At 40.3% G+C, this 27,368-nt stretch overlaps 1 long non-coding RNA gene across 1 annotated transcript; it reads right to left on the bottom strand.

Moving 5' to 3' along the window:
- Nucleotides 1-33: 33 nt before the first annotated feature.
- Nucleotides 34-16,674, bottom strand: LOC109022835. The gene is made up of 2 exons (XR_002002206.1): nucleotides 16,443-16,674; nucleotides 34-638 (listed from the first exon to the last, which is right to left on the bottom strand). It is a non-coding gene; the product is annotated as an uncharacterized LOC109022835 (long non-coding RNA).
- Nucleotides 16,675-27,368: the final 10,694 nt, after the last annotated feature.

The following is a 27,368-nucleotide window of genomic DNA, read 5'->3' as shown; positions in this document are numbered from 1 at the left end:
TTATAGGATACTTTCACAAAGCCCTTCTCCACATCAAATGTACTGTTAAATGCTTTAATAACATCATTAGCTTTTCCCCAAAGACTTCAGCCACACATGCAATAAACACTAACTTTGATGTTCAACAGGTCACCAAGGTGGGAGATGAAATTCCTCTTGCTCACATGTTCCAGGTAGCTTTGTAGGTTTTGTGCTTTACTGAGGCAGAGCATTCATATTGTCCAGTGATCTCTGTAAGAATAATTCCACTTCAATGAAAGAAATCTCCATTTAAAAATAATGATCTATTTTAAATACTTTCCAACTGAATAGGATATGACAGAAAAATGAGTGTCCACTTCAGATGTTTTACCATCAGTTCATAGAGCAATGGCAAGTAGGACATAGGTGTCTTCCAGATGAACAACAGAACTACCTAAAGACCTCCATAACTGAATATTTCAGGAGTGTCAGAAATCCAATTCCATTCTGTACTGGCAGAATGGTGTATTTTGGAAGGTATTTGACTTGGAACCTGCCCCCCAGAAACACCTCTCCAGTGGCCAGCACTCATGGCACTGCCACTCCTCCTCAGGCATGTTCAAAGACCCAGCAGCAATGTTCTGGCAGTTTTCTGCAGTAGATCTTGCTGTGTTGATCTAGCAAATAAATGAAAGAAGTTTCAGACTTGTGATGGTTATGAAGCATTTTCTTCTCAGGAATGTGAAAAATTAAACAAGCAAATGAATCACAAGTGCTGTATTGGGTTGGTGTGACAAGGGGTTTTTTTGGGGGGGGTGGGGGTATGCAGGGAGGGGGGATACAGGTGTGGGTTTTGAGAGAAACATCCAGAAGATTTTCCCATGTCTGACAGAGCCAATGCCAGCTGGCTCGAGGACAGACCCACCCCTGGCCAAGGCTGGGCCCATCAGCAACAGTGGCAGCACCTCTGGAGTAAAGTATTTAAGAATTGGGAAAAATCCCTGCAGAACTGAGGCTGGGAGAGAGGAGTGAGAATATATTAGCGAAACAGCTTTGCAGGCCCCCAACTCAGAGCAGAAGGAGGGCGGGAACATCTCAGTTCTCATTAGGGCAGTGGTTTAAATAACTTTTTTTTCTTTTCTGCTAAACTTGCATTTTTCTTCTGAAGAACTTTGGATATTGTACATAAAAGGAGAATCAGGAACCTGCTGTTTTTCTTAAGCATTCTCAAAATGGAATGGAAATGTTCTTTTGCTGCAAAAGATTGAGACAGATTTTGGAGAAAAGAAGTAATCTGAGAATTTTTGAATGATTCTTTCTAATATAACTGAAACTGCATGGAGGACAATTGAGCAGAGGACTGAAATTATTTCAAATAGTGATGTTTTGGAGAAAAATACTGAGCCTGGAGATTATAACCCAAACTGAACTATTTGGCAATTTACATAACTGAAGAGGTGTCTGGGAGATGACAGAGACAACTGGAAAACAGGCTTGTAGAGTTTTATTTTAAAATTATTCTTTTTAATGGCAATTTATTGAAAAAAAAAATAGTATTTAAAATATTTGAATATGCATTTGATGCTACATATTCTGAGCATGTAAGATGTTCAAGGACTACATTCACACTTCTATCATGTTTTAAAATAATGGTTCATCAAATTGTGGTAGTTCATCACAGAAAACAAGGAGCTCATAAAATATGTGATAGATGCAGGTGAAGAAAATAGAAAGACTTGATACTGGCAGTTAAAATCTTACTCTGTGACTGTGAAGAAGAGTTAAAAGCTAGATACCAGCAATATTTTGAATTCCATAAGGAAGGTCTTAATTGTACTTGATTCATTATTCATCAAAGAATGAATCTGACCATAAAACCTCAAAGGTAAGTTACACACCTCTATTTATTTATTTATTTGTATTCCTGGTCTAATTTTTAATTTCTCATATACTCTTCTTCAAAGTATATAATGATTCTACTCACATGATGTGTGTAAGATACTCCTCAAAGATTTTGAAAACCTTGATTTTGAAAACAAGCCCAAGCTGCTGGTTGCAGTGGAGGGCAGTCAAATATTCCAGTGACTACATGGCTCATGTTATCTTGACAGGAATCCGTCTGGACACAGACCTTTGTTCCCAGATTCTGTGTGTCACAAGGGGAATTGCTTATTCCACTCACCAGAGGTCAGGACATGAACAGGAAGCACAGAGAGGGGCTCCCAGCTCATCAGATTTTTGTTCCCAAAGACCTCACAGGTGATGGTTTATCAAGGTTTGGATCATGCACCTTCTCATCCCCAAAGGCTTTTGTCAGCTGTGAATCCTGCTGCTCAGAGCTCTCCACACTCACACATGGTTCTTGTATCTGATTTATTTCTGCTATGCTGCATTTCAGTAATTTTTCTGTAATTGCATCAGATGGGGGAAATACCAAAAGAAAAGGTTTTTATTACCTAACGCACAAATGTTTTTGTCCAGAGTCAGGAGATGTTGCAGGATCATGGATCCGTCAGGATTTTGGAAAAGTGTGTGACCAGGGACAGAATGGTTAATTTATATGTAAGTTAATATTGTTCACAGAGTCAGCGCTCTACATGGACTCAAATACCTTTCCCAAGTCTGAAAAAATAGCATCAGCAAAAATATTCCAGCTTCTTCACTTGGATCTGATTTTTCGAAAACCTCAGAATTTGAACTTACCCATTTGGGTTAACCTATAAGAGCAACCAAAGACACCCACAAGGCTACAAATTTTAAATTCCAGGAGCTTGTGGTTACACTGATGAGTATAGAATTTAGGGATCTTCTTAGTTTTAGGAAATTTTCAGCTTCTAGGTTACTGCAGCTTTCACTAATAATTTTAAACTAATTTAACATTTTTTTCATGCTTAATTGGAAATCTCTGTTAACAATAATATATTAATTTTCATGTGTTTTTAAATTATATACAAGTCATTGAGATGGATAATAATTGTTAATTAAAATGCTACATTAGCTTAAAACACTTTTAAGGAAGAGGTAATAAATTGCAAATTATGAAGAAAAATGACGTGTATTATTTGGACAGCATTTTTTTTCTTATGCTGCCAATGCAACAACCAGGATCAGCCAAAGGGAAGGGATAGAGACTACAAAAGGTTGAGATGGCACAAATCCAACAAGGTCAATCAAAAAATTGAAAAGTTTTTCCAAATTTTCCTGCTTGGATGGTTCAACTGGTACCCACAGTAAACTGTGAACCTACCACATAATTTCTTTTGTTTGTATCATACGGAGCCATGAAAGCCAATTTAGTTTATAAACTCAATCAATTTTTTCTCCTAAATGAGCTGAGGTAGGGTCACTCATCAGTAAACCTTTGTGAAATGAGCTTTTTTAAGACTGTCCAGCTCTGCTCTTTAATGGCACCGGTTTGAATTAGACCTTAATGTAATGTCACTTTAAATTAGGGGCTTCAGCTTGAATGTGGCCATAAAGAATATTATTGAGGCAGAGTAAACAGATTCCCATCAAAACAAATCAGTCTAGGTTGGAAATAGCAAAGTCACTGACACTTTAGAGGGCTTGCATTTCATCATGGAACTGGCTGTCTGCTCAAACCAAACAACAGAATGTCTTCAGGTGACACAACTACTGTGTGTTTAATGTAATAAATGCAAAAAATGTACAAAGATACTGCCTGGTGCTGGCTTGAACAGATCTCTCCTCTGATTAATGCCCCTATTTGAGGGTTCTAAACCAGGTCCCTGCTGTTGCCCTGCAAGCAGGAGCTGTTACATGGCTGTGCTCAATAAACCTCGAGCAGTTCTCTCCCTTTTGCCCCAAATTCCTTCAGCCCATGCAGCCCCCTGTGCTCTGAGAGGCACTTTGGCTGTGCCAGACGTCACAGGAATCACTGGGGCTTTCTTAATGTCATTATTTAGTTCTGGAAACCTGCTGACATCTTTTTCTTCCCCCAAAATAGCATCTCTATTTATTTCCAGAGGCATGAAAGATGAATGTGTATGTGCACACATAATCAGATATTGATTTCTGGGCAAAATGTTCAAAATTTACTTATGGGAGAAATAATCTGAAACACGTTTCACAGGGATAGTTAATTCTAAGGGATGAGTTATTTATTTTGGAATTCTGTACCTTTATAGTGAAATCCAGTGTACCTCTGTAGTGAAATCCAGCAGAGAATGGTTGTGGGTGAGTTATTTGCCAGATGGCAAAATTTCTCAGCCTACTCCAAGTCAATTGTTTATGTGCACTTCCTACACACTGCAGGGAAAAAACTCTGTGTAACCTGCACTTGGCAACTGGCAGTCAAGGGAGAAAATCAGCTGAATTGTCATCTGTCCATCTGAATAGTCCCTAGCAAAATAACCATAGTCATTTTGAGCTATTAGATAGCCATTAGATAAATAATAGAAATCAATGGAAATTAAATTAATGTAATTTTGGACTCAACATCTATATGGAATTAAAAATACATATAGGATCTGGTGTTTACTAAGAAAACAAAATCAATGTGAAAATCCAGTTCTTAACTGAATAATTGTCAATTATAGCCTCATCTTGCAGAAGAAGGAGCCAGATGGTGCAGGACTAGTCTTGACCTTCAGCAGCTTATATCACTCTGGGTACTGCCACTGACTTGCAGATTGGAAAAAATCCATAACACAAATTGTGGGGGAAGAGGTAAACTTGTGAACTTTTAAGTGGAATTATTTAATTTTTTTCCATTTACCATTAAACGCTATGGAGAGTATAAGAGAAGTTTAATACCAAACGAGTTTATATGGGGAAAAAATTAGTGGAGACAATGATAAGAAGCAGAAATTTTGTCTATAACTCTTTCCTGACTCTGGATCTGGAAGGGTTGGAGTCTGTTTCCCACTATCCTGAGGCCATCCCCATGTGCTCCCTTCAGCTCCAGATCTCCTCCTGGGCTGCTGAAACTGCCCAATGATTTTCCAATTCAGGAGATTAAATCCTGCAAGAAAATAATGTTTTTTTCTTTCTGAAAGTATCATTTATTTTGGCCACATTCAGCAATTAAAATATAGTAAGTAGGTCTGATGTCATTAAATGTCTGAAATTTTTAAATACTTTTAAGATCTGATCTAAATAAACCTTCTAGTGTCAGGATAATAGAAAGTTCAGGGGGAAATGTTATTTGTGGTTACTCTGGTAAAATCCAGAACATCCCATTGATTAAACCATATCATTACAGTTTCTGTAGGAATGTGTAACTTGGCAGACTTTGGACCAAGCTGTCTGAGCTGGTGACCTGAGTCAACCAGGGCTTCGGGGTGTTTACAATTTATCTTTTGCCACATTGAATTTCAAAAAAAATTCTGAAGAGCTTTTAAAAGAAACAAAAAATTACACAAAAAATGGGGAGGGGGGTGGGGAGAGAGAAAATAGCATAATAAGAATATGAATTCAATTGACTGTACAGAGAAAACTCAGTGTGAATGGAATCACAGAAACACAGAATGGTTGGAAGGGTCCTTGAAACCCATCCAGTGCCACCCCAGCCATGGCAGGGACACCTCCCACTGTCCCAGGCTGCTCCAGCCCCAATGTCCAGCCTGGCCTTGGGCACTGCCAGGGATCCAGGGGCAGCCCCAGCTGCTCTGGGCACCCTGTGCCAGGGCCTGCCCACCCTGCCAGGGAAGGGAAATTTATCACAAAAGTCAGGAAGACTTTCCAGTGTTATAAAGAAGAAGCCACCTCATTGTCACTTTCTAAGTAACAACAACCTGACTGCCACTTTTTTTAATAACCAGAGGAATAGAGCACCAATAGCAAGCAGATGGTTATAAAAAGGCTAAAAGGAAACATAAGCAGCATGAGACCTGTTTTTTCACTAATTCCAGTCGTGCTGGATTTCAAGCAGTGCTGCTTTTTATCTCAGTAAAACTGAAGTGACAAATCACCAAGTGAGGAAAAGGAGAAGGAGAGTTAGCAAATTATGTCACCAATGAACTTTGTGTGGAATATGTTAACATTTTGGAACTGAGATGAATGATTTTATTGAAAGTCTGAGAATGCTTAAAAGCGTATTTTAGAGCCTAGTGTTAATATCTCTTGCTATCTTGGGTCTTCAATTTATATTGGTGCTGTGCTTTGCTGTTGTATGCTTAAAAATAACAATAGCATTTTAAATTATAGAAATTTATTTCTCCCTCTCTTTCCTTTTTTTTTTTTTTCTTTTTTTTAATGGTATTAATATATGAGGACCAGGAATAGTGAACTCTTACCAAAAATTACTTTACAACTCCTGTGACTTTTATAATTTTCACATTTATAACAGCCAAAGCTCATAATTTCTAGGCTACATAAGTAAATGGGACGGCACACTTGGAGAAAGCTGTGGAAACAAGACACCAGTCCTTGGCATCTTTTCCCAAGTCTGTGATTTACTTGGCAAATGCCAGCCTAAAATACCATGGAGAATTGCATGAAATGGTAAGTGATGGAGATGCGTGTTTGCAAAATATCTTTTCTATAGCAAAGTTGTTAATCCAGCCTTGAATTCTGGATGAGCAACTGGTTTTAATGGCTCATTCTGACAGCAATTTTTTAGTGGTTGATATTAAAGTTAGTGCCCTTTGGTCCAGTATAGTGGCATATAAAACAGTGCCTGAGCAATAAAAATTTTGGAAAAAACCCTTTTCTTTTTACTCAGGCTTTCACCTGCTGTTGTTGTTGGGTCCCTTTGCAACTAATTAAGATGTATTGTACGTAACAGCTATAACAGATTTGAAAAGTGGAAAACCTTATAATAAACACAACCAAGTAAAAGTCAGAATCATAATATGATTTTTTCAATCATTTGGATAAAATACAAAAACCCCAAACTGTATTGACAGATGCTGAAGAAAATATCAGAAGTGCTTAATTTTTGGTTTTGGTTTGGTTTTTTTTTTTTTTGATCAGAAGAGAAATTTCAGTACTCCAGCCTGAACTGTCATATATAATATCAATATATTTTTTTTGTGTTTCATTTAAATTATCCAGCATTGAATTGCTGATCCCTAGGATCCCTGGCTAATGGGACCGGTTGTTTAGGTGCACCTGTGAAAATTCCCATTACGTGATGGAGATCCTGTTCCTCAAGGATATAAGCTTAAAGGATTAGAAGTATAAATGGTCCATATGGCAATAATAAATTCCATATTATGAATTTAGTAATAATGTGCAAAAAATAGGGAGAAATTAAGGCTTCCATGATGTCTGAACAATGCACAAGTTATTCAATATTACTGTGGATAATTTTATGAGCTACTGTAAACAAAACTGCTTCTGAACTACCAGAATATTGCCACTTTTCACAGGATTTATTTTCACAGACACCTCAGTAAAATTTCAATTGAGCATTTAAACTTGTCTTTGTAGAAACCTTCCAGAAAGTGTAATTTGTCCTTGGACATTTAAGGTTGTATATTATTTCTATCTATAAAGTTGTAATTACAATGTTCTGTGTACTGGTCAGTGTTCACCCCTAAATCTCCATCAAGCTGATTTTGGGTTTGCAATATCAATTTTTTTTTTCAGTATCTGATTTTTGGTTTTTCAGTTTCATCCAAATATATTTTCTGTGCAAGTGAAGAGGTTTTAATTCTTACATCTCCTACAGACCATTGCACAGTCAAGAGATTTCAGATGATGTAGCCTCAGTTTTGGTTTTAACAGATTTTACCAGAAGAAGGTCAGAACTAAAAAACATTTCCTAAAGCACACAAAAAGGCAGAATTTTCTCTGGAAAGGAGTTAGAAGTCTTGCTAGTACATATTTAGTCATAGAGGGAAGACTGGATTTATGTCAGTATCAGGATGAATGGATTCAGTTGGAAATTCCTCAAGTAAAAGGAAATTGTTGCTGAAACACATTTTGATTTTAGCTCCCTGTCCATGGAGATAAAGTACCAGGTAATGTGGGAACAACACAAAAATCCTTGGTTTAATTTACTGGTTTTAATCTGACCAGCTAAACACATTTAATTAATACCTCTGTGGTTTGTTACATTTCACAGCAGTGGCTTTTATTGCTTGATATCTCCTGATTTCTCTCCCTCTCTGTGCAAACATGCATGGGATTCTCAGTTACAATTCCTTAGCATTAGCTGAAATACATTGAATTATATGAAAAAGTAGCAAAGCAGTAGCTTTTCTTCTTCCCATTGAACTGATTTTGGTACAAGAGGTCTCATCAATATTAACCAAATCATAAACTAAGAAGACTTCCTGAGATGTAATACATTAATGTGAAAAAAGAGGATATTTCTGCAGTGTCCCTGGTTTCCCCGAGTTCCAAAATGCTTTTAAATAACTCAAATTGAGTTATCCCACCACTAGCATCTGTAAGGAATGAACAGATTTTATTCTTTTTCATGTATCTTGTAGCATTTCTTCTTTGCCTTTAAAAACACCAAAATGTTCTAAGAGGTGAGGAGCCCAGCTCCAGGAGGTTCAGGAATTCACAGGAGAGAAAATACTGAGTTGGACTTGCCAGAGCATGTCCAAATCTCTTTTTTCAGCTCAGTATTCTTTGCTACAGTAGACAGAGAAATATGTCCTTTGTTTTTTATAAATTTCAAAGGAAGCTCTATTCTGTTTCATATTTTCACATTCTGGATATTCTCCAAGTCAAAAAAAATATATCACCTGCTTGTATATTTTTACATCCCTTTATGGGCATTAATCTAAGCAAACTTCTGTGGCTTTGCTTTCTTTCTACAATGAGTGGCTGCACCCAGGCCAGTTGAATTGAAAGCCAGCAGAGTTGGTTTGTGGTGCTGTTGCTGTTGTGCCTGTTGTCAGGCACAAGAGAACCCATCCATACAGGGATGGAGATGCTGAAAATCCCCCTGGCTGTGCTCAGTTCCATCTGGGGTAAGGGCTCTGCTGTGGCTGGCAGCCCAGCCCCATTGGCAGGGGGAAGTTGGGTCACTCCTGGTGCTGTTATGGCCAAAGTAGAATTACAAACAGGTTATTAATTGTTAGAGTTGAAGGAGAGCAATGTGAGTTTTTCAGTACATTAATAACCATGGAATAGTTTGGGTTGGAAGGGATTTTAAGCTCATCCAGTGCCACCCCCTGCCATGGCAGGGACACCTCCCACTGTCCCAGCTGCTCCAGCCCCAATGTCCAAGCTGGCCTTGGGCACTGCCAGGGATGCAGGGGCAGCCCCAGCTGCTCTGGGCACCCTGTGCCAGGGAACACCTCTAAGGCAACTCACACAACGCAACATCTGCCTATGCATAAATTCCTGTGTTTCCTTGATTTGCATCATCCTTTCTAAGCAGGAAATCCTCATTAGGATCACCTGAATGAGAAAGGGAAGCAGCACAACCCATTCAGAGCCCATCTCTCTCATCACTGGAACTGGAAATCGTAAAGTAAATCAGCTTTTTTAAATGGTGAAAGCAGATTGTGGATATGAGATTTGTAATTCCCCTGAGAGTTCTGGGGAGCAACATCAGGCAAGCAGCAGGACAAATTTATGAGCACTCCCAGGGTAGAATGTACCATCATTAACCTGATTTTAAAATGCACATGGGGGTCTGATAATGTGAAGAATGTGGGTTCATTATCTCAGGATATATAGGTGGTGTTTCCTTTGAAAAGTGGGATGCCTTAGGACTATTGTTTTTCAGGACCTGGAAAGATTCTGCAAAAATCATATAACAATTATTACTAGGAGATGAATTATAATGGTTTTTCAGACTCCTTGAGGAGAGCTGCAGAGTGTGCATCACAACACAATTCAAATATTTTGTAAACAAACTCATTATAACAAATGCATTAACTTTAGTATAGACTTGGTTTCAATCAGGTTTTCTCTCTTTCCCCATGTCATAAATTGCTGCCTGGTGACTTTTCTTTTACCATGAAGAATTTTTGCCCAAACTATGAGAGTTAATGCTGCACATCAGGTACACCCACAGCCTTGATCCCTTTCCTACACCTTCTAAACGTAGAAGTTTGGTGCTCTGCACCCCTGCACTGTTCTCTCTCTTCTCTCCAAGTGCTCCAGCTCTGAGCCTAAAGAGTGGCAACTTTCTTTCTGTGCATCAGCACATTAAACAGTCAGCATAGTCCATTTAAAATAATTAGGATTAATTTTCTCAAGCTTCCATGAAAACAAAAAGAAAATTAATTGCTAGCTACCTGCACAGTGCCAACTTAAGTGGGATAGACTAAAGTCATTATAGGTAATTTAATTTAAACAAATATTAGCCAGGCTTTGTCCATGTGACAGATGATTTTGCAAGTTCAAGTCAAAACATGTCTTTCTGAGAACTTTTCCAATAGATAATGCACTTGTAAAGAGCATTTTTTATTGGGAAAAACCTGGATCTGATCAATTTACAGGTGGGTTTGACAGCCAAAATCTATCCAAAAAATCAAGTCATATTCTGTCCAAAAAGAAAAGGGTTTTAAAAATGAATGATGATGTTTCCAAATATACCGAAGCTACTTATAATGAACTGGGTGATTATTTAAGAATTCCATGCAAGCAAATGAATTGCTGAGTTCAAAAGTTAATGAAGTTCAATTGATATAATCAGGGATATTGAAATAAGGCTTGAAGGGTTTTATTCTTGATTAATGGAAATCTATTTAGTTCATGTATTGTTTTCCTAATGTAATACCTTTGGAATAAAAAACAATTTAGGTAAAATTTAATAATAAATAGAAATTACAAAAGGGTAAGAGACTGGAATGTAGGCATCAAACTTGGAAGGTCCCTTCTTTTCTTGTCCTGTAAAATAGGAATAAACACCTTCTGGGGGGAAAAGAAATGATACTCAGTAATAAAAGGAGCTAATTAAATATATATTAATGTATTTTCCCAGAAAATTGAGAAAAAATCCACCATAATTTTTTTAAGAACTGATGAAAATTCACCAACATCTTGTCCCCAAATCAGAAAGTCGTCCAAATTTTAATCTTAATTGTTTAGCAGCAACGGGTGTTGCCCATGAGCTGAAATTTGCTCTGATTTTCCATGCAATGTACAGGAGAAAATGTGAATGAGAAATGACAGTATAAATGGGCTTGTTAAAAGTGCAAAGCAGACTAATTCATTAATAAACTTGCCTGAAGTTTAAAGTTTGGCATGTCAGTTACAAAGATGAGAGCAAAAATAAACGTTCTCTGTTCCCCACTGCTGAACCTGAGCAGTGTCTAATTGACAACTGAAAAATTATTCTTCAGTGAGATTATTTTTCTCAGGATCTGTGCCCAGCACTGCTATGTGCTGTCAGATTTATTAGGTGCCATAATGCCAATTACTTCTTGTGACTCTGTGATCTTTATAAATCTGAAAACACAAAGAATTCTCCCCAAAGCCTGATTTTATTTCCTCTCTGACCTTTTGTCTGCACTGGGGTGGTGGGGCCTGGGATCAGCAGCCCTGGAGAACAGCCAGAGCCAGCACTGCTCACTTTTCCTGCCTTTCCCTTCCTCTCCCAGCCTCCTCTCCAGAGCCAGACACAAACCTCTGTTTGTCACCAGCCTCGGGTTTGTCCCCTAACACTGGTGCTTTTTTGCTACTCTTGTCTCCTTTCCTGCCACTGCCTTTATCATTTGTCACTCACTCCTGTTCCACCCCAACTTCACATTGCTGTGTCAGGAGATGTGAGTGGCCCTGTTATTCAGAGTTCTACAAGTATTTCTTGTGTTCTGCTGAGATTTGATTTTTTCCCAGAAAGCATGCTAACAATACATTTCAGCCTAACTCAGGAGTCACTGGAGAGACACAGTGGGACTACACATACAAGTTTTCTCCACCTTTATCTCTTTTATTAGAATTAGCTCTTGGAGAAAGAATCAATCTGTACTGAGAATGAGGCATTTATTAATGTAGGAAGAGATTTTGGGCAGGAAGGAGCCAGGCAGGTATCTGCTGTCAATGATTTATTTATATTCTTGGCTCAAGATATATTTGTAAATAAACCAAGCCATTTTTGCCTTCGCTGCCTGTGACACATGTACTGTGTGTATGCATGGAAAATGTGTCATCTGTGCTCACAGCACTGAATGAGGCAAAATCACTGAATCCCACTGGCAGCTCGGACAGAACCAAGACTTTCCAGGACAAAGTTCTTCATTGCTGAGTTGTGTTGCTAAACCCAGAGCTGCTTATCCTGCAGTCTTTCCAAGAGGGAGCAGCAGTGGTGCTGTTACAAAACCCTCTGTAAAACACTCCAGGCTATTATGGAAGCTTGTGTTGAAGGATGGATAAACAACCACCATAAGGATGGATAAATAACCACCATCAGATTCTGAGCAAAAGAACTCCTGTGCTTGTTGTTTTTTCATGACTATTGTAAGATCCACCCACTGAAAGGAGAGTTTCCAAGGATGCCTGGCCTGTTCCTAGCACATGGCATTAGGGCAGGTGTACACATTTCAGCTGCCTGGTGCCACCCATCCAGTACACTTGTCCCCACTGGGGCACAGCATTCCCTAAAACACAGGCTTCATATTAAAAAAAAAAAAAAACAACAAACCAAATCACTCCTAGAACTGAATTAATATTTTGTATTTTCTTCAAAATTTTTGTTTTCTGTCTTTTTTGTAGTCCCCACCTGTTCCACAGCACTGACTCCTGGCCAGGGTGCAGCAACAGCTTTGGCTTCAGGACATTTGTGTGAACTTGTGCCAATCTTCAGTTACCCTGTTCTGATTGAGGTATTGATACTGTGATAAAAGAGACTTGGCAGATTTCCTCAGTGAAATCTGTTAGCCTGGAGAAAAGGGGGCCCTTGTGGCTCTGCACAAGTCCCTGGCAGGAGGGGACAGCCGGGGGGGTCGGGCTCTGCTCCCAGGGAACAGGGACAGGAGGAGAGGGAACGGCCTCAGGCTGGGCCAGGGGAGGCTCAGGGTGGACAGCAGCAGCAATTTCGGCATAGAAAGGGGGGTCAGGGCTTGGCAGGGTCTGCCCAGGAAAGTTTGGAGTGCCCATCCCTGGAAGAGTCCAAGGAAGGCCTGGACATGGCACTCACAGCTCTGGGCTGAGTGACCAGAGAGATCAGTCATAGGCTGGATTGGATGATCCAGGAGATCTTTTCCAACTTTAATGATTCTCTGTGACCTGAGAAAGGCAGATATGTATAAAATCCTCCTTTTGAATGCCTTAAGCAGTGGCAGCTCTAATCCAGACAGCTCAGTGCACACCTTTGGGTGCTGTGGGGCCAGTCTGTGCTGGTGTGTGCCTCATGTCACCATCCCAGCCTGGTGGAGAGGAGGGAAACTCAGGGCTGGACTTCACTGAGACAACCCCTAAAGTTTTGGGGAGATGGATCTTCTGCCCTCAGTGGAAGAACTTCCCCAGAGCCAGAGGCCAGGCACATGGAGCTGAGGGATTATCCAGACTTTCACTCCTCCCTCCATCCCAAGTAGACATTGAGGGCTCCTGAGCTGTGTCCCTGTGAGCTGGGGGTTCATCCTTTACTTCAGCCCAAATTCACAGGACAAAGCACATTCACATTCACATGAAGCAAATCGCGGAGCATGGGAGGGAGGAAACCCCTGGTTTGGGTTGGGCATTTGCCCTCAGTATCCTCAAATCCTTGTGCCCTTGTTGGATCACCCTGTCCTTCAGAAGGAGAGCACTGGAAGAAGCAATTTGAACACCAAGTATTGGATATTCTGCATTTGGATGAACCAGCTTTACTCTGCCATCCCTTCTCAGCTCCCTGGGCTATAGGCAACACGGCAAATTATTCTCCGTCCCACTTTTAGGTACCTTTTTTTAATGCTGCACAATAACCTGTACAACAGGTTGTACAACAATCAATGTCCAGTTCTGTCGTCTAGCATTTTTCTTTCCTTTTGGAGAATACTATAAATATTAATAGCAGTAACCATGGATATTCTCTTTTATCTGACATCGTACAGAAGAACAAAGTTTCTCCAGATGAAATTGACTATTGATCTTGATGTGTCTCTTTGTGCAACCACTGTCACTGTAATTTCAACACTATAATTAAAAATATATTGAAGCAAGGTGACCTTACTCAAACTCAAGAATGGTAAAAATAGATAAAACTTGATGGATGGACTATAGATGGACTTCTTGTCTCTTACAGAACAAGGGTTAACTAGGAGCCAGAGATGAGACTACAGGGTAAAATCAGTGCTAAAATAGTGTCAGCCCTCTAATTTACTGAAGTGAAAAAAAATTGATGTACTGTGAAAGAAATTACTATTCTGTTAGGATCAGAAGCCTCAACTGTACAAACCTGAAGCAAATGACTTGGAAATGAGTGAAGGCTCAAACCAGACCTAACTTTGGTTATTTTCTCTCTGCATCCATCATGTTTAGTGACTATGCTTTGTTTAATAACAAGGACAAACAGTGGTTTAGCGCAGTTGTTTTCTCACTTGCATTTTCTTGCAAATAAAACCATTAAACAGGCTTTTTTTTTCCTGATTACCAGCTCTGTCTCTGGCAAGAAGAAATGATTGCCCCCATACATTCCCTTTTCATTCCAAAGCACAATGATCTCCCTTGGCTGCTGAATGGCTGAAAGATGGAACGGAATGTTTTTAATGTGACTCTGATTGACCTTTGTGTTCCCCACACTGTCTGGCTTTAATTCTTCTTAGAATGGCATTAACATTTGTTGAATACATATGCAATTATATTTGCTGAAACTGTTGTATACAAAGAATGCTCTGCTACAGACTCTGTTCTTCAATAGAAATGTAATGTCTTTATGCCAGCCATGAGGATTGCAAATCTCTGATTATGGGATTACATTTTCTGCAATCAGGAGGCTTTTGTGGCAGATTATTTTTAGTTTTGTTGCATGTTTTGTCTCCCTGCTCTTCATCAGTATTTTAATAAATTTCCTTCTTTGCTGTGTTTAATGCACAAAGAATTTATGAATGGCTGACACATCCATTCATAGATTTTAACAGCTTATTCAGGCTCTCTCTTCTCTGTCTTTGTAAGGAGAAACAAATTTTCCACTATTGTGGAATAGTGGAATTAATTCTTAGATTTCTGATTTTTAAGCATTTGTTTTCTGAGAGTCGAGGCACATGAGACAGTTCTGGAAACTGAGCACATCTGGCTGAGTATTTTCCTTTGGTCTCCCTTAAAGGGGCATCTTGCTCATAGAACTCACCCTGTACTGATGATAGACTTAACAAGTGGGCAGGGTTTTATTTTCCAGCCGTACAAACTGGCATTTTAATAGTCTTATATTCCTACTCCAGCATTAAATGGGGAAAAAGATATAAGAAGCACAGTGCTCTGGGAGTGGGATGGACAGTGTGGAAATGGAGAGATGGAGATGTTGAGATGTCTGGGTTCATCTTGTGCAGTTGCATTAAGTCACCTGCTGACTCAGCTTGGAAATTGTAACTCATAGGGGGTTTATAGTCCCCTGATGCTGCCTCAGGAAAGTTGTGGAAGATTCCCAGATTCCCACAATGTTGGTTGTGACATTTTGTTGCTTTTTTTTTTTTTTTTTTTTTTTTTTTTTTTTTTTGGTGGAGAGGTTGTTTCCATCTCCAGGTGATCAAATAAAGATGAAGCTCATAAAGAAAGGTGAGGTGAGAAATGTGACCAATATTACCTATAGATGGAAGATTGATCATTATAAGAGCAGAAAATATAGGGAAGTTAAGTATACATATTCACACCTTCTGATTCCTAGAAGTCCTTAATCTTACATAAATGAGGCAAAATCTTATATAAGCAATAATAAATATCCCAGGAAGCCACCCAACCAGAAAGGTCTTGAAGGGGAGAGAATCTAAACTATCTAAGGGGATCTCAGCTGTGTGGAGCACCTACTACTCCCTCTGCAGCACCCAAAACCTGCTCAAAAGGTCAAAGACATCAGTCTTTGGTGCCAAACACTGTAGCTGGCAGTGGGACCTGCAGCTCTGACTTGGTTTTTACTTTACCTACTGACGATATGCCCTCCCAGGCAGGGAATTTGCTCAGTGCTCAAAATCACTCCAGAATTTTGTTTCTGTTTTGTGAACTCTGAATCCTAAGCCCATATGAAGTCTCAGCGTTCTCTGTACAGCAAAAATTGGACTTTTATTTTGACTCCAGTGAAAATACATAGATTTTCCTTTATTTTCACACCTCCATCTTTGACCTTCAGTAGACTAGAACAGACTATTTCCATGGTGGGGGAGCACAACCATCACTTACTCCAACTGCATGAGCAGTTCAGGGCTGACCAAGCTAAAGCTTGTTATCAAGTGCATTGTTCAAATGGCTCCTAAACCCTGACAGACCTGAGGCCTCAACCATCTCTCTAAGAAGCCCTTCCAGTGCTTGCTCATCCTCTCTGGAAAGAAATGCTTCCTTCTTGTGATAAGGGTTGTTAGTGTGTTACTAGTGTTAGGGACTTTTGTTTATATTTGTAACCATTGGCTTGGGATTCCCGCCCCAGGCCGCGGCTTTTTCCCCTCTGCCCCCCCGCTCCCTGCCGGGGCCGGGTTCACCGTCGTTGCCGGAGTTTCCTTCCTCCGGACCCGTCTGTTTGCGTCCCTGCCACTGCCGGAGGCGTGTCGGCCCCGCTCCCGGCCTGCCCCGCCGCGGGGATGCAGCGGGGAGCCCGAGGGGACGGAGAGAAAGTGCCGCTGTCATTTCCAGCAGTCGGGGCCGCTCCGCGTTTCTCCGGCCCTGAGCCGAGACCGAGCGCGGACTCGGCCTTTGGGTTACAGGGAAGTGTGACCGCCGGTGGTCCCGGGGCATTTCCGTTTCCTGTGTCCCATTAAACGAGGTCGGGCGACTGCCCTCACCCCTTCTCTTTCCCCCCGCGTTCCCAAGTCCCCTCTGTGAGTTCCCTCCTACACCTTTGTAGGTTTACTCTCGACTGTCTAGCATTCGTAGGAGTCTGTGTTTGTTATTTCTTATCTTATTTTATTTAACCCTGATTTGTAGAAAGTTTGTAAGTTTGCTAGCTGTGAAGAATAATTGGTTCTTTCTGAAACTCCCACCCTCCGTAGAAGTCCTGTTAAAAGAAGCAGCCCAGACCCCCAAACCTTTGTCTCTTCCTGGCATTCCCTTTGCAAGAATAAACTGTGAAATCTATCCCAGAAGAGTTCCCCCTTCGGCTTCTTTACTTGGTCGATAGACTTGTGCTCAGGGGGAACTGACCCTTGGGCCAGAGAGAGAAGGAAACCTATATTTGAGCTAGCTGGAAAACTCTGGCCTGAGTCACTTCCGAACGTATGGTAAAACCTCATCTGGAGGAGCTCTGAGCTATTCCCATGTCCCATCAGTAGATACCATGTTCCTCCCTCTGTAGAGAGCAGTGAGGTCACCCTCATCCTCATTTTTCCCATGTTTAGCAAGCTTGGAGTCCTCAGCTCCACACAGGACATCCCCTCCAGCCCCGTCAGCACCTCTGCCTCCTTCTTGAGTGTATCAAGGACTGGAGAGACACTGCATGTCGCTGACTTTGATCAGACTCATTAATGTCCTGTGTTTGCATTTAGAAAAGGAAAATAATTTTGGAAGACTTTTTTTGCTTAGTCTTCACCCTCACCAATATCCTGCTGAAAATGGAAACAATGAAGAGGTGACTTCATTGCCAGAAATGTGGTGTGGGGGCAGCAGTTGTGACAGCTCTGCAGCAAATCACTCACAAACGACTTACTCTTTAGGTCAGAGTAGCAATAGATATTAGACAAGGTCCAGAAAACACTGAAGAAGCCTTTATTTTTCATGTTTTTTTCTCTTTTTAATTTTTTTCCTCTCGAATATCGATCATCACTTCTTGTTCTGTTGTCTTAAGGACTCCTGATGAGTGAATGTCTGAATATCTCAAGGTCCAGCCATTCTACTTGATTTTCTTTCCCTTTTCTATTGTGACTTGAATGAGTGCCAAGATAATCTTTGCTGTAATTGGGGGCACTTCATCTCAATATTCTTTATTGCTGGTGTCACCAGAATGAACCTGTGGCTGGAAGGACCATGACATATTCAATATTTTAAAACACTCTCCTAACTAGAACTTTTGACCTGTACTTCTGGACTTATTTTTCTTGGGAAGACACACACTTATCTATTCCAAGTACCCTTATTTAAAATGAATATATTTCATGGAGGCAAGTTCTCAAACTTAGAGCTTTCTAAAGAAGATTTAGAAGTCAGCAGATTTGAACGATTCAAAACTTAAGTGACCTCTAGTGACTACAGAATTCAGTAGGTCTTCCAGAACAAGCTTAAATTTCTTGTAAACCCAGTATTTTATAAAATGGCATTATATTAGTTAAGAGAGGGAATTTTTGCTTTTATGTCTTTTTTCAGCTGAAATCCATGATTTTTAGCTAGAATTGATATCTGCTTGAATGTTTTTTTCTTAATAGTCCTTGAAGATATTTTAATACCTTTATTCTAGTTTAGAAGTAATTAGACCTTATTTGAAGCACATCTGAACTTAGCTGTGTTTTCTCTGGCACATAGAGGAGAAAATGAGAATATTCCAAATTACTTCACACCTCATCTCAGACTCTGCATGGGTTTAATTTTACAGATGCTGTCTCCTGTGGTCTGAGTCTCCATCTAGGTTTTACTAAGAACTTCTTACATGGTTTTTTGATTTATCTGGAGATAATGTTGATTAAAAACCACAAAATATTGTGCTTTTAATGCCATTTTCTCTAAGAGTTAATATCTCCCTGCTGGAAATACTTTGGATTTCATGCTGTCCTGACCTCACTCAGAGCATCCAGTGCTCAGGTATAGAAAAGTCATGGAATTCTTTGGGTTGGAAGAGACCTTCAAAAGTTTTCTAGTCCAGCCCTCCCCAGTCACTGCCACCTCTTTTTCTTGGCACTGGATGGCAGTTGTAAATTTGATTTTATTCCTACTATTCAAATAAATGGGACACAGGTCAGAGGTGGCTGTGATGGGTTATCAGTGGGACTTGATGATCTTAAAGGCCTTTTCCAACCAAAATGATTCTATGATGGTGCATAGAGTAATTTATTACCCAGTTACCTTCTAACATTCCCAGTATTCTCCCACACAATTACTGCAACAACTGCACCAAATAGTAGCTGTTTATTTCTTTTACTGATATGCACTGAAATTTTTTATATTTTTTTTTGTTAAATATGCAATTTTACTTAAGGGGTACAATACAGTATTACAAGGACACAACAGAATATTATTTAAGGGACAGGGGATGAAAAAATTTGGAAAAAGATGAAAAGAAATGCATATTATATTTCAATCTCACCTCCACCAAGAGAAATTGCACTAAAACATAACCCAAATGAAAAGAGTAAGTCTTGCCCTTGTCATTCTCACTGTTTCATCTAGATATTACTGAAATGAAAAGGTTTTTTGGTTTTGTTTTTGCTTTGTTTTTCTTTTCTTTTTGGAGGAAATTAACTGAATAATACAAGGAGCTGGAAATATGACGGGTCAGCAGGAAGCAGTGCCAGAGCACCATGTCAGCCCTCAGTGAGGCCCTCAGAGAGCAATTTCCATTTAGTTTCAAGGAGGTGCTGCAGACTAAAAAATCTGCTCAAAGATGCTGATCAGGTTTTTATGTAATCAAAGGCATCTGGCTTGCTGACAGAAGCTTGGGATGCAAATGTTCTGCTGTGCTGTAACCTCAATGAGGTTATATCAGACACACCTTTTATCAGGCTTACAAATCCATATATTGAGTGTAACTACAGCTTCTGTCAAGCAGGGAGCTTAATGTTGCTGCTTATGAATAGCCTTGTTCATTATTAAGCCAGTCTTTATTCAGATGAGGTAAATTGTCTAAAATATTTGGAGCCATTTAGATTTAAAATCACTAAGAATCTTAGTCTCTTTAACCTTTGACATGCACAACTCATAACACAAATCCATGATTCATTGTTCTGTTCATATTTGACAGATACAGTGTTTTCCTGGTTTGCTAAAGAGATTTGCTCTTGATAAGTTTTTCATATCCTTCCTGTGCTCTGATATTAAAAACTCTGCAGAGATATTGTTTCAGGACGATTTCAGTGTCTGGTAGGAGAGAAATGTTGGCTTATTTGCTGTTAGATTCTGTACTTTTATGTAATTGCTAAACTGAGACCAGACCTCTCATGTGTGAGAAGAGGTGGTTGCTTGATTTAGTGTTTTGGCTGTGGATCCTTTTGCAGGAGGTTATTTTGATTGTATGGTAAAGAGATTTATGTGATAGTGTTGTGGTTCTATAGCAAAATTTACTATCAACAGCAAAACTCTTCATTTGTTTTGTGGGTTGATTTTTGTTTTTGTTTTTGTTTTTTAATTTGAGAATGATATTAAAAGCAACACCATATTTTCCAGAGAGTGAGTCTTTAACAGAAGTTACAGTGCTGCTATGGCGAAAAGCTATGGAAAAACACATACTTTTGAAATTGTTTGCCTCCACTGAAAACTTAGGATTTGAATTTCAAAAGCTTGGTTCTAATTTAGAAAACAGACATTTCAAAAGCGAGCAAGATTGTCCAAACTTTCTTGCTATTCAGCACCTTAAAAATTCAACCCTTCGAGGGTTCCTCTTGCAGGCTGTGGAACTCTGCAGCAACATGGGCTGTTCTCACCCCTATTCTCAAAGAATGAACCTTGATTGACATTTTTCCCTTATTTGACTTCAATACCATCTCTTAAATCTTGTTTGGGGGATAAAACTCAGCCATTGGTTTATATCCATGGTGTTACCTCTGTTACCAAGGCTGGGCAGAGTTTGGAGCAGCCTGGGACAGTGGAAGATGCCTCTGCCCATGGCAGCAGTTGGGACTGGATGGGCTGTAAAGTCCTTTCCAGCCCAAACCATTCTGAGATTCTATGATCATAGAACATTTTCCAAATTATATCAGGGAAAAATATATCTAGAAAACCCTGATGAAATTTTTTAAATGGAATAATTAAAATGTATATCCTAGAATAATTGTGTCAATGGGAAATCTTGGAATAAACTGTGGTCAAAAGAGGCTTTTTTTTGGACAAACTACCTGAAATTTAACTCTGAGGTTTTATTTTTAACTCTTAGCTTTAAGCACCATTAATGATATGATACAAATTGTTTTAAGAAAATGGTGTTGCAGATACCTAACTTACAGAAGTAAATAAAATGTGAGGCATCTCCCTCTGTGTTGTGTGGGTTTTTTTCTGAGCACTCTCCCAAAGCCAGAGTCAGTGCTGATAGCAGCACTCCCTCCTTTTTGTTGTACCCCTTTTATTTATTCACTTGTTTGTTTGTTTGTTTATTTCTGTTCATTTTTGACCTCTACTGAGTTGTTTGGGGTAGCAAAGCTTAGGGGGAAATGCGGGCTGATGCTTCAGATGTGGAGAATTGCAAAGGAAAATTTTTGCCACCTTTCAATGTTATTTACACCTCTCATTCTGAATTCAGTATCATCATTTTGAGGGTGAATTATAGGGGGTAACGCTCATCCTATGAACTTCCAGCTTTAATTGAAGGCTCAGATGTGTCACATACTGGCAGGGGGCATGGCACCTCCTCTTTGGGGTGTGCAGGGGTTCCTCTAACAAATATTGAGGTAGAGAGTGAGTGCTCCATGTCCTGCATGTCCTATTTGTAGATTGTAGCTGCAAGCAGAGCGCTCCCTGGCAGAACCTATTTAGAGATCACAACCTCACTAGCCTGGAGTTGAAAAATACATAGTGCTGCTCTCTATTTGAATTTTCTGCAGTTCATCTCTGAGGTGACACACAGTTGCTGGAACAAGGCCTCGGATTAGACCCTGTAGGCAGGATCTGGACTAATAAGATGTTGTGCTGTGATTATTTCAAACTCTGCTTTGCCTGTCTCCGTTACTTTTGTATTTTTCTGCTGCATGTAAAAGGAGAGCCAGATTTGAAGGTTATATTCACTTATCCAAATGTCAAGTTCTGTATGAACATCTCAGCTGACATTTTTCTCTCTGCTTGGTGAGGAATGATCCAAAAGTCTGACAGTAGTGCTGCACCACCTGCATCCCACTCACCATGTTCAGACATGAAAGTTCAATTTGGTCTTTGTCTCAGAGAGCTGATAAAGACCTGAGGTTGGAAAATGTTAACATAATAGCTTGACATTTTGCTTCTTTTTGTTCAGCTTGGGTTGAAAGGGACTTCATGTGTTTAATCTAAGGGAAATACACTGTGTGTGAAATATTTAATGGAGTGATTACTTCTACTTCAGCCTTTGCTCGCACACACATCTTTCAGCACAGTACAACCCCCCTATGACCAGCAGTTAATGCTTCCAAAATGAGAGAGGTGATTCCATTTCTGTCATACCCAGAAGTTTCTGGTGTGTATTTGATGTCAGTTTCAGAAAGGGCATGAGAGTCAGTAGTGTCTAATTAGACACCTAATTAGTGGCTGTGACTTTCTCTGTATAGCCATGTAAGCTTAAAGCTGACCATATCTGTTTTATCTGAGGTTACTTTATGGGAGCCATGTGAGGCAGTGAGCAAGGGAAACTTCTTGTCTGGGTGCACCAGTTCCAAATATTATCTCAGGCAGACACCAAGCAATACTTCCCAGGAACAGCAGCAATGGTCTGAGCTGTGTCAGCTGTTTTACACAGCAGCTGCTGCTCCCAGGAGATTAAATGGATTTGTGCAGAACTGGAATCTTGCTCTGAAGCTGAGCCAGGCCTGCAGGCTCCTGAAAAAGAAGGAAGTGTCAGTGTCTCACTCCAGCTGGAGGAACACCGAAGGTCTCAGGGAGACTCCCTGGCGTGGGACAGGGCTGCTGCTGGCTGGGAATAGAATCAAAAAACAGGGCAAAAAGCCAGACTGAAAACTACCTTGTCATGTGTTTCTTTTAAAATACCAACAAGTGCTTTCTCTCTCCCCTCTACCCTCTCTCTCACTCCCCTTCCAGGGTGTGCAAATCCAGCACAGCCAAAATGGGATATTCTGTTTAATGGTGTGTACAGTGAAAAGCTACACTAGGTTAGGAACCTTGGAAATGATGCTTCATATTCCTTCCTTATGAGCAAGACTTTGTGCCAATTCTTGGTTTAACAAAAGTTGAAAATAATTTACATTCCTTGATGGATTTTTTTCTCCCATTTTCTCAATATTGTTTTTATTTTTCCAGGTTAACTTAAGCATGGTGAGAAATTTTACACAAATTACTGAAAAAGTCTGGAAAAGTTAGAGGCTGTTAAATAGAAATAAACCCAAGTTTATTGAGTCAGACTTTGATAACAATCTGCTGGACATTTTATCCAGGCAAGGGAAGCCACTGGCACCAGAGCAAGCTTTTCAGAACCTTCTCTTTACATTTGAAGTATTAGCTATTATATGTGATCCAAAGTCTTATTGAAGAAGAAAAGGATGTTAAAATTGTTTGGAAGGAATTTATCCCTGATGCTGTTGCAAAACAAATGACAGGAAGAATCAACCCTCAGGAATTAACTTATTTTAGAGCTCTGCTTGGGAGAAAATTCACTGAGTGAAAGTCTGCTGTTAAAATAAAAATATTTTATATATATATAAAATGTCCACAGAAAAACTCTTGCACTTCTCCTATCAACTTAAAAGAAAGCTTGTAAATAGGAAACACTTGGAACAGATTTTGATACTGGATTGAAAGTAAGAGTGTGGACAAATACATTTTAAATGTTGATTTTTATTTTTTCTTAAAGAAAATGTGAAAGAAAAATTTCTGAGCCTTTTTTTCCCCTCCATTTGTGAGACTCACAAGGGAAAATTATGTGATCCAAAGATGAGCTGCATTGTTGGGATATCAGTCAGAGGATATTCAAATAATGACTTTCACAGAATTGGTAGGTGAGCAATCTCTTTTGACATGATCATATTTTGCTGTTTAAAGCCTGCCTGTACATAATGATATACTCAATTCATACAACTGACAATGGTTATTTCCTTCCTTTAAAATCTAAGCACACAGTTCAACAAGAATGGAATGAAACTAATTCATACTTTCTGTTATTATGATTATGAAAACCAGGTTGCAAATATATAAAGGGTTCAGACAAGTTATAGCTTACCTGATAATTCAACTGAGATTTTTTTGGACTGTTTCCATGGACTATATTGCTGGAATTAACTGTGCTTCTATTCAGAAATTACCCACATATGATTCCACTTTTTACTTTTATTTCTTCAGTTAATGTTTAAAAGTTATGTAACTGGAGCTTTAGATTTTGGAAAGACTCATTGGAGAAGTTACTTTGATTCTGCTTCTGTTTGGTATTCTTTTTCTTTCTGTCATTGTTGTCCAAGTTGCTCAGTGCTGTTTGAACTTTTACATTGCATACATTAACTTTAATAAACTGAGAATCTCAGTGACTGAAAGCCAAGAGACTTGGGGATCAGCAGCTGAGTCATTGGTGTTCAGTGCCATGCTGAGGTCCTGTGACAACAAGAACTTCAACAAGGGTCTGGCAGGTGTGATGCAGGACTTAGAGGACACCCATGCCAATCTGGAACACCAGCAAGAGGCTGGGCAGGGGACCTCAGGGTATCTGAAACGGCAATAGGCAGGTGAATTTAAAGAATTAAATCAAGCTCTGACATTTTACTGAGAGGAAAATGGGAGTCCAAAATCTCACTCCATGAATTCATAGAATTGTTTGGGGGACAAGGGACCTTAAAGTTCATCTCATTCCAATCCCTACCATGGCAGGGACACCTCCCACTGTCCCAGGCTGCTCCAGCCCCAATGTCCAGCCTGGCCTTGGGCACTGCCAGGGATCCAGGGGCAGCCCCAGCTGCTCTGGGCACCCTGTGCCAGGGCCTGCCCACCCTGCCAGGGAACAATCCCTGCCCAATATCCCATCCAGCCCTGCCCTCTGGCACTGGGAGCCATTCCCTGGGTCCTGTCCCTCCAGCCCTTGGCAATTGTCTCTCTCCATCTTTGCTGCAGCTCCTTCAGGCCCTGCAAGGCCACCCTGAGCTCAGCCCAAAGCTTCTCCTCTCCAGGCTGAACCATCCCAGCTGTGGCAGCCTTTCCTCCCAGCAGAGCTGCTCCATCCCTCTGCTCATCCTGGAGCCTCCTCTGGGCTCTCTGCAGCAGCTCCAGCTCCTTGCTGTGCTGGGCCCAGGCTGGGGCAGCTCTGCAGGTGGGGTCTCACCTGAGGGCCAGAGGGGCACAATCCCCTCCCCAGGGCAGGGGGCTTTGGGCTCCCAGTGCCCATGGCCAGGGCAGGGCCAGCTCTGCCCCACAGCTCCCCCAGGGCCTTCTCCCAGGGCTGCTGCAGCTGCTCAGCCCCAGCCTGGATGGATCCCAGGCTCTGGGCTGATCTAGGTGCAATTTTGCACTGGATAGAGGAACTTGCTGCCCTGCATGGTTTCTTGAGCCAGAAAGAACAATTCCAGCTCTGCTGAAAGAAGTCAAACTATTGAAAATAAAAATTTGGACCAAGTACCATTTTTATTGTCAATCTCTTTTTATCGTGGATAATTTCAACATATTTCTATTAAGAGTAATTCATATCACCATTGTTCCTCTGAGTTTTTGTCTAAGGATATCTGGGCTTCTTTCCTGTATTTTGTCTGCAGCTTTCTGTTTATTAATCCCTTGTTTTGGGCTTGAGCTGCAGGCTTGGGTCACCTGCACTCTGCTGAAAATGGAGCCACCAGGAGTCAATTAGGATCAACTTCTGTGGGAAGAGTCCAAGGGATGCATAGTTAAAACTTCTGTGACATAAACAATGGAGCAGCACAACTCCTATGGTATGAGCAGACCTTTTTATACTTATGCTGCTTCAGCACTTTTTAATTAGCTGGCTTTTCCCAACTGTGTCTTAACCCTCCAGACTGTTTTATCTGTAGCCACAGGCACGATTCCATCTGAAATGTGAAAATTTCAATCAGACAGAACACCCATTAGCACCTGATGCCACAGCCATGTTAAGGAAATTATTCTCTAATCCTCCTAAATGTTTTAACCCATTGGATGAAATAAGAACTAAATGCATTTTCAACCATTTGGCAGTGATTTGTATCTGGAGAGGGAGTGACTCAAAAAAGGAGAGACACCTCCCTAAGAGCTCTGGAGTTTGCTCCCTGCTGAGCTGAGCTGCTGCTGAGGTGAGGGGATTTTTGGAGATCCCTCTCATTCCACAGGCATGGCTGGAAATGATACCCCCCAGTAAATTCAGTACTTATTCAAGTACTTCCCCTATTTTGTTTCCAAAGGAATGGAAGTAACTTCCGCCATCTGGGTTTATTATTTTGATTTCAGGTTATTTTTTATGTGCAGAGAGGATATTTTATACAAAATGAAGCTATTTAATATCAACCTAGAACAATTTTCTAGCTTCTTATTACAAGTCCTTTGTTCTGGGCTTTTTTTACATACAAGTTCTTTCTCAAAACGAGAAAAAATGTTTCCATTCTTGAGAACTGTTCTGACAATTTACTGAGTTAAATAAAACTGGGATCTATATTACATGAACTAAATGTTTTAAATGGAGCTGTTTTATTTGCTGACATGTGACACTGCCAATGTGTTTGCTTTGCTAACTGGGATTTCTGTACTCTGTTATACAATATCAAGCCTGATACTGCAATTTTCCAAAGGATCTCTGGGTATCAAACCAAGTTTCCATTGATTTTGAATTGTCTCTGTGATAAAATAGAGACATCATTAAAGTATTTTCTTCCTGGAAGGAGATACCTGTCACTATTTTTCACTGCAGTCATGCTTGAAAAATTGCTTTGCTCCTTGTTCTATCTAATCTGTCTATAATTAATATTCCATAATGTGTAGGAAACCAAAATACCTTTGGTAACAGCTGGATAGTGTGTACCTAAATTTCTGCCATCTGGTCCTACAGTCATGGCTAACAACAGGGGCTGAACTTATCACAAAGTCAATATTCAATAGAAATACAAATTAGGAGGGCTGGTGAGCAGAAGAGCAAAGGGAAAGAGATACATATAGAAAGAAGATAGAATTTTACAGTTAATTCTTCACCTAAAACACTTTCTCAGTGTGTCTTTATAGATTAGTTGGATCACAGTTCAGCACCTCAAACAAGAAGCTGAACTACTTTAATATGCCAATGGATTCAAATGCTAATCAATACCCTATCCTTGCCCTCTGTCCTCTCTGCCCTTGTCAGTGAAAATGTGCCTGGACTCCTACCCTGACATCCCACCTCTGCCTCCAGCTGGCCCTGCTATTCCTGTTGCCTGAATGCAAGTGGAACATGAGGAGGAATGCTCCTGAGCTGCTGTGGGATGGCCACTTTTTCACAGGGATTTATCCATGGATTAGCTGGGAAGACGGCTCAGCCTTTTGTGCAGACACCTGCTGGCGGCAGAGCTGGACTGGGCTGCTCCCACAAGGGGCCTTGTTCTTCTCTTCTTTCACACCAGTGACTGCTGCCAAGGTCAGCAGTCTACTGGAAAGAATTATCTAACTGCCAGGAGCGTTAAATTCCAACTGGATTTATGCAC

This window comes from Parus major, chromosome 11 (genome assembly GCF_001522545.3).
Source record: "Parus major isolate Abel chromosome 11, Parus_major1.1, whole genome shotgun sequence".
Classification (NCBI taxonomy): Eukaryota; Metazoa; Chordata; class Aves; order Passeriformes; family Paridae; genus Parus; species Parus major.
This window is presented reverse-complemented; position numbering and strand designations above follow the sequence as displayed.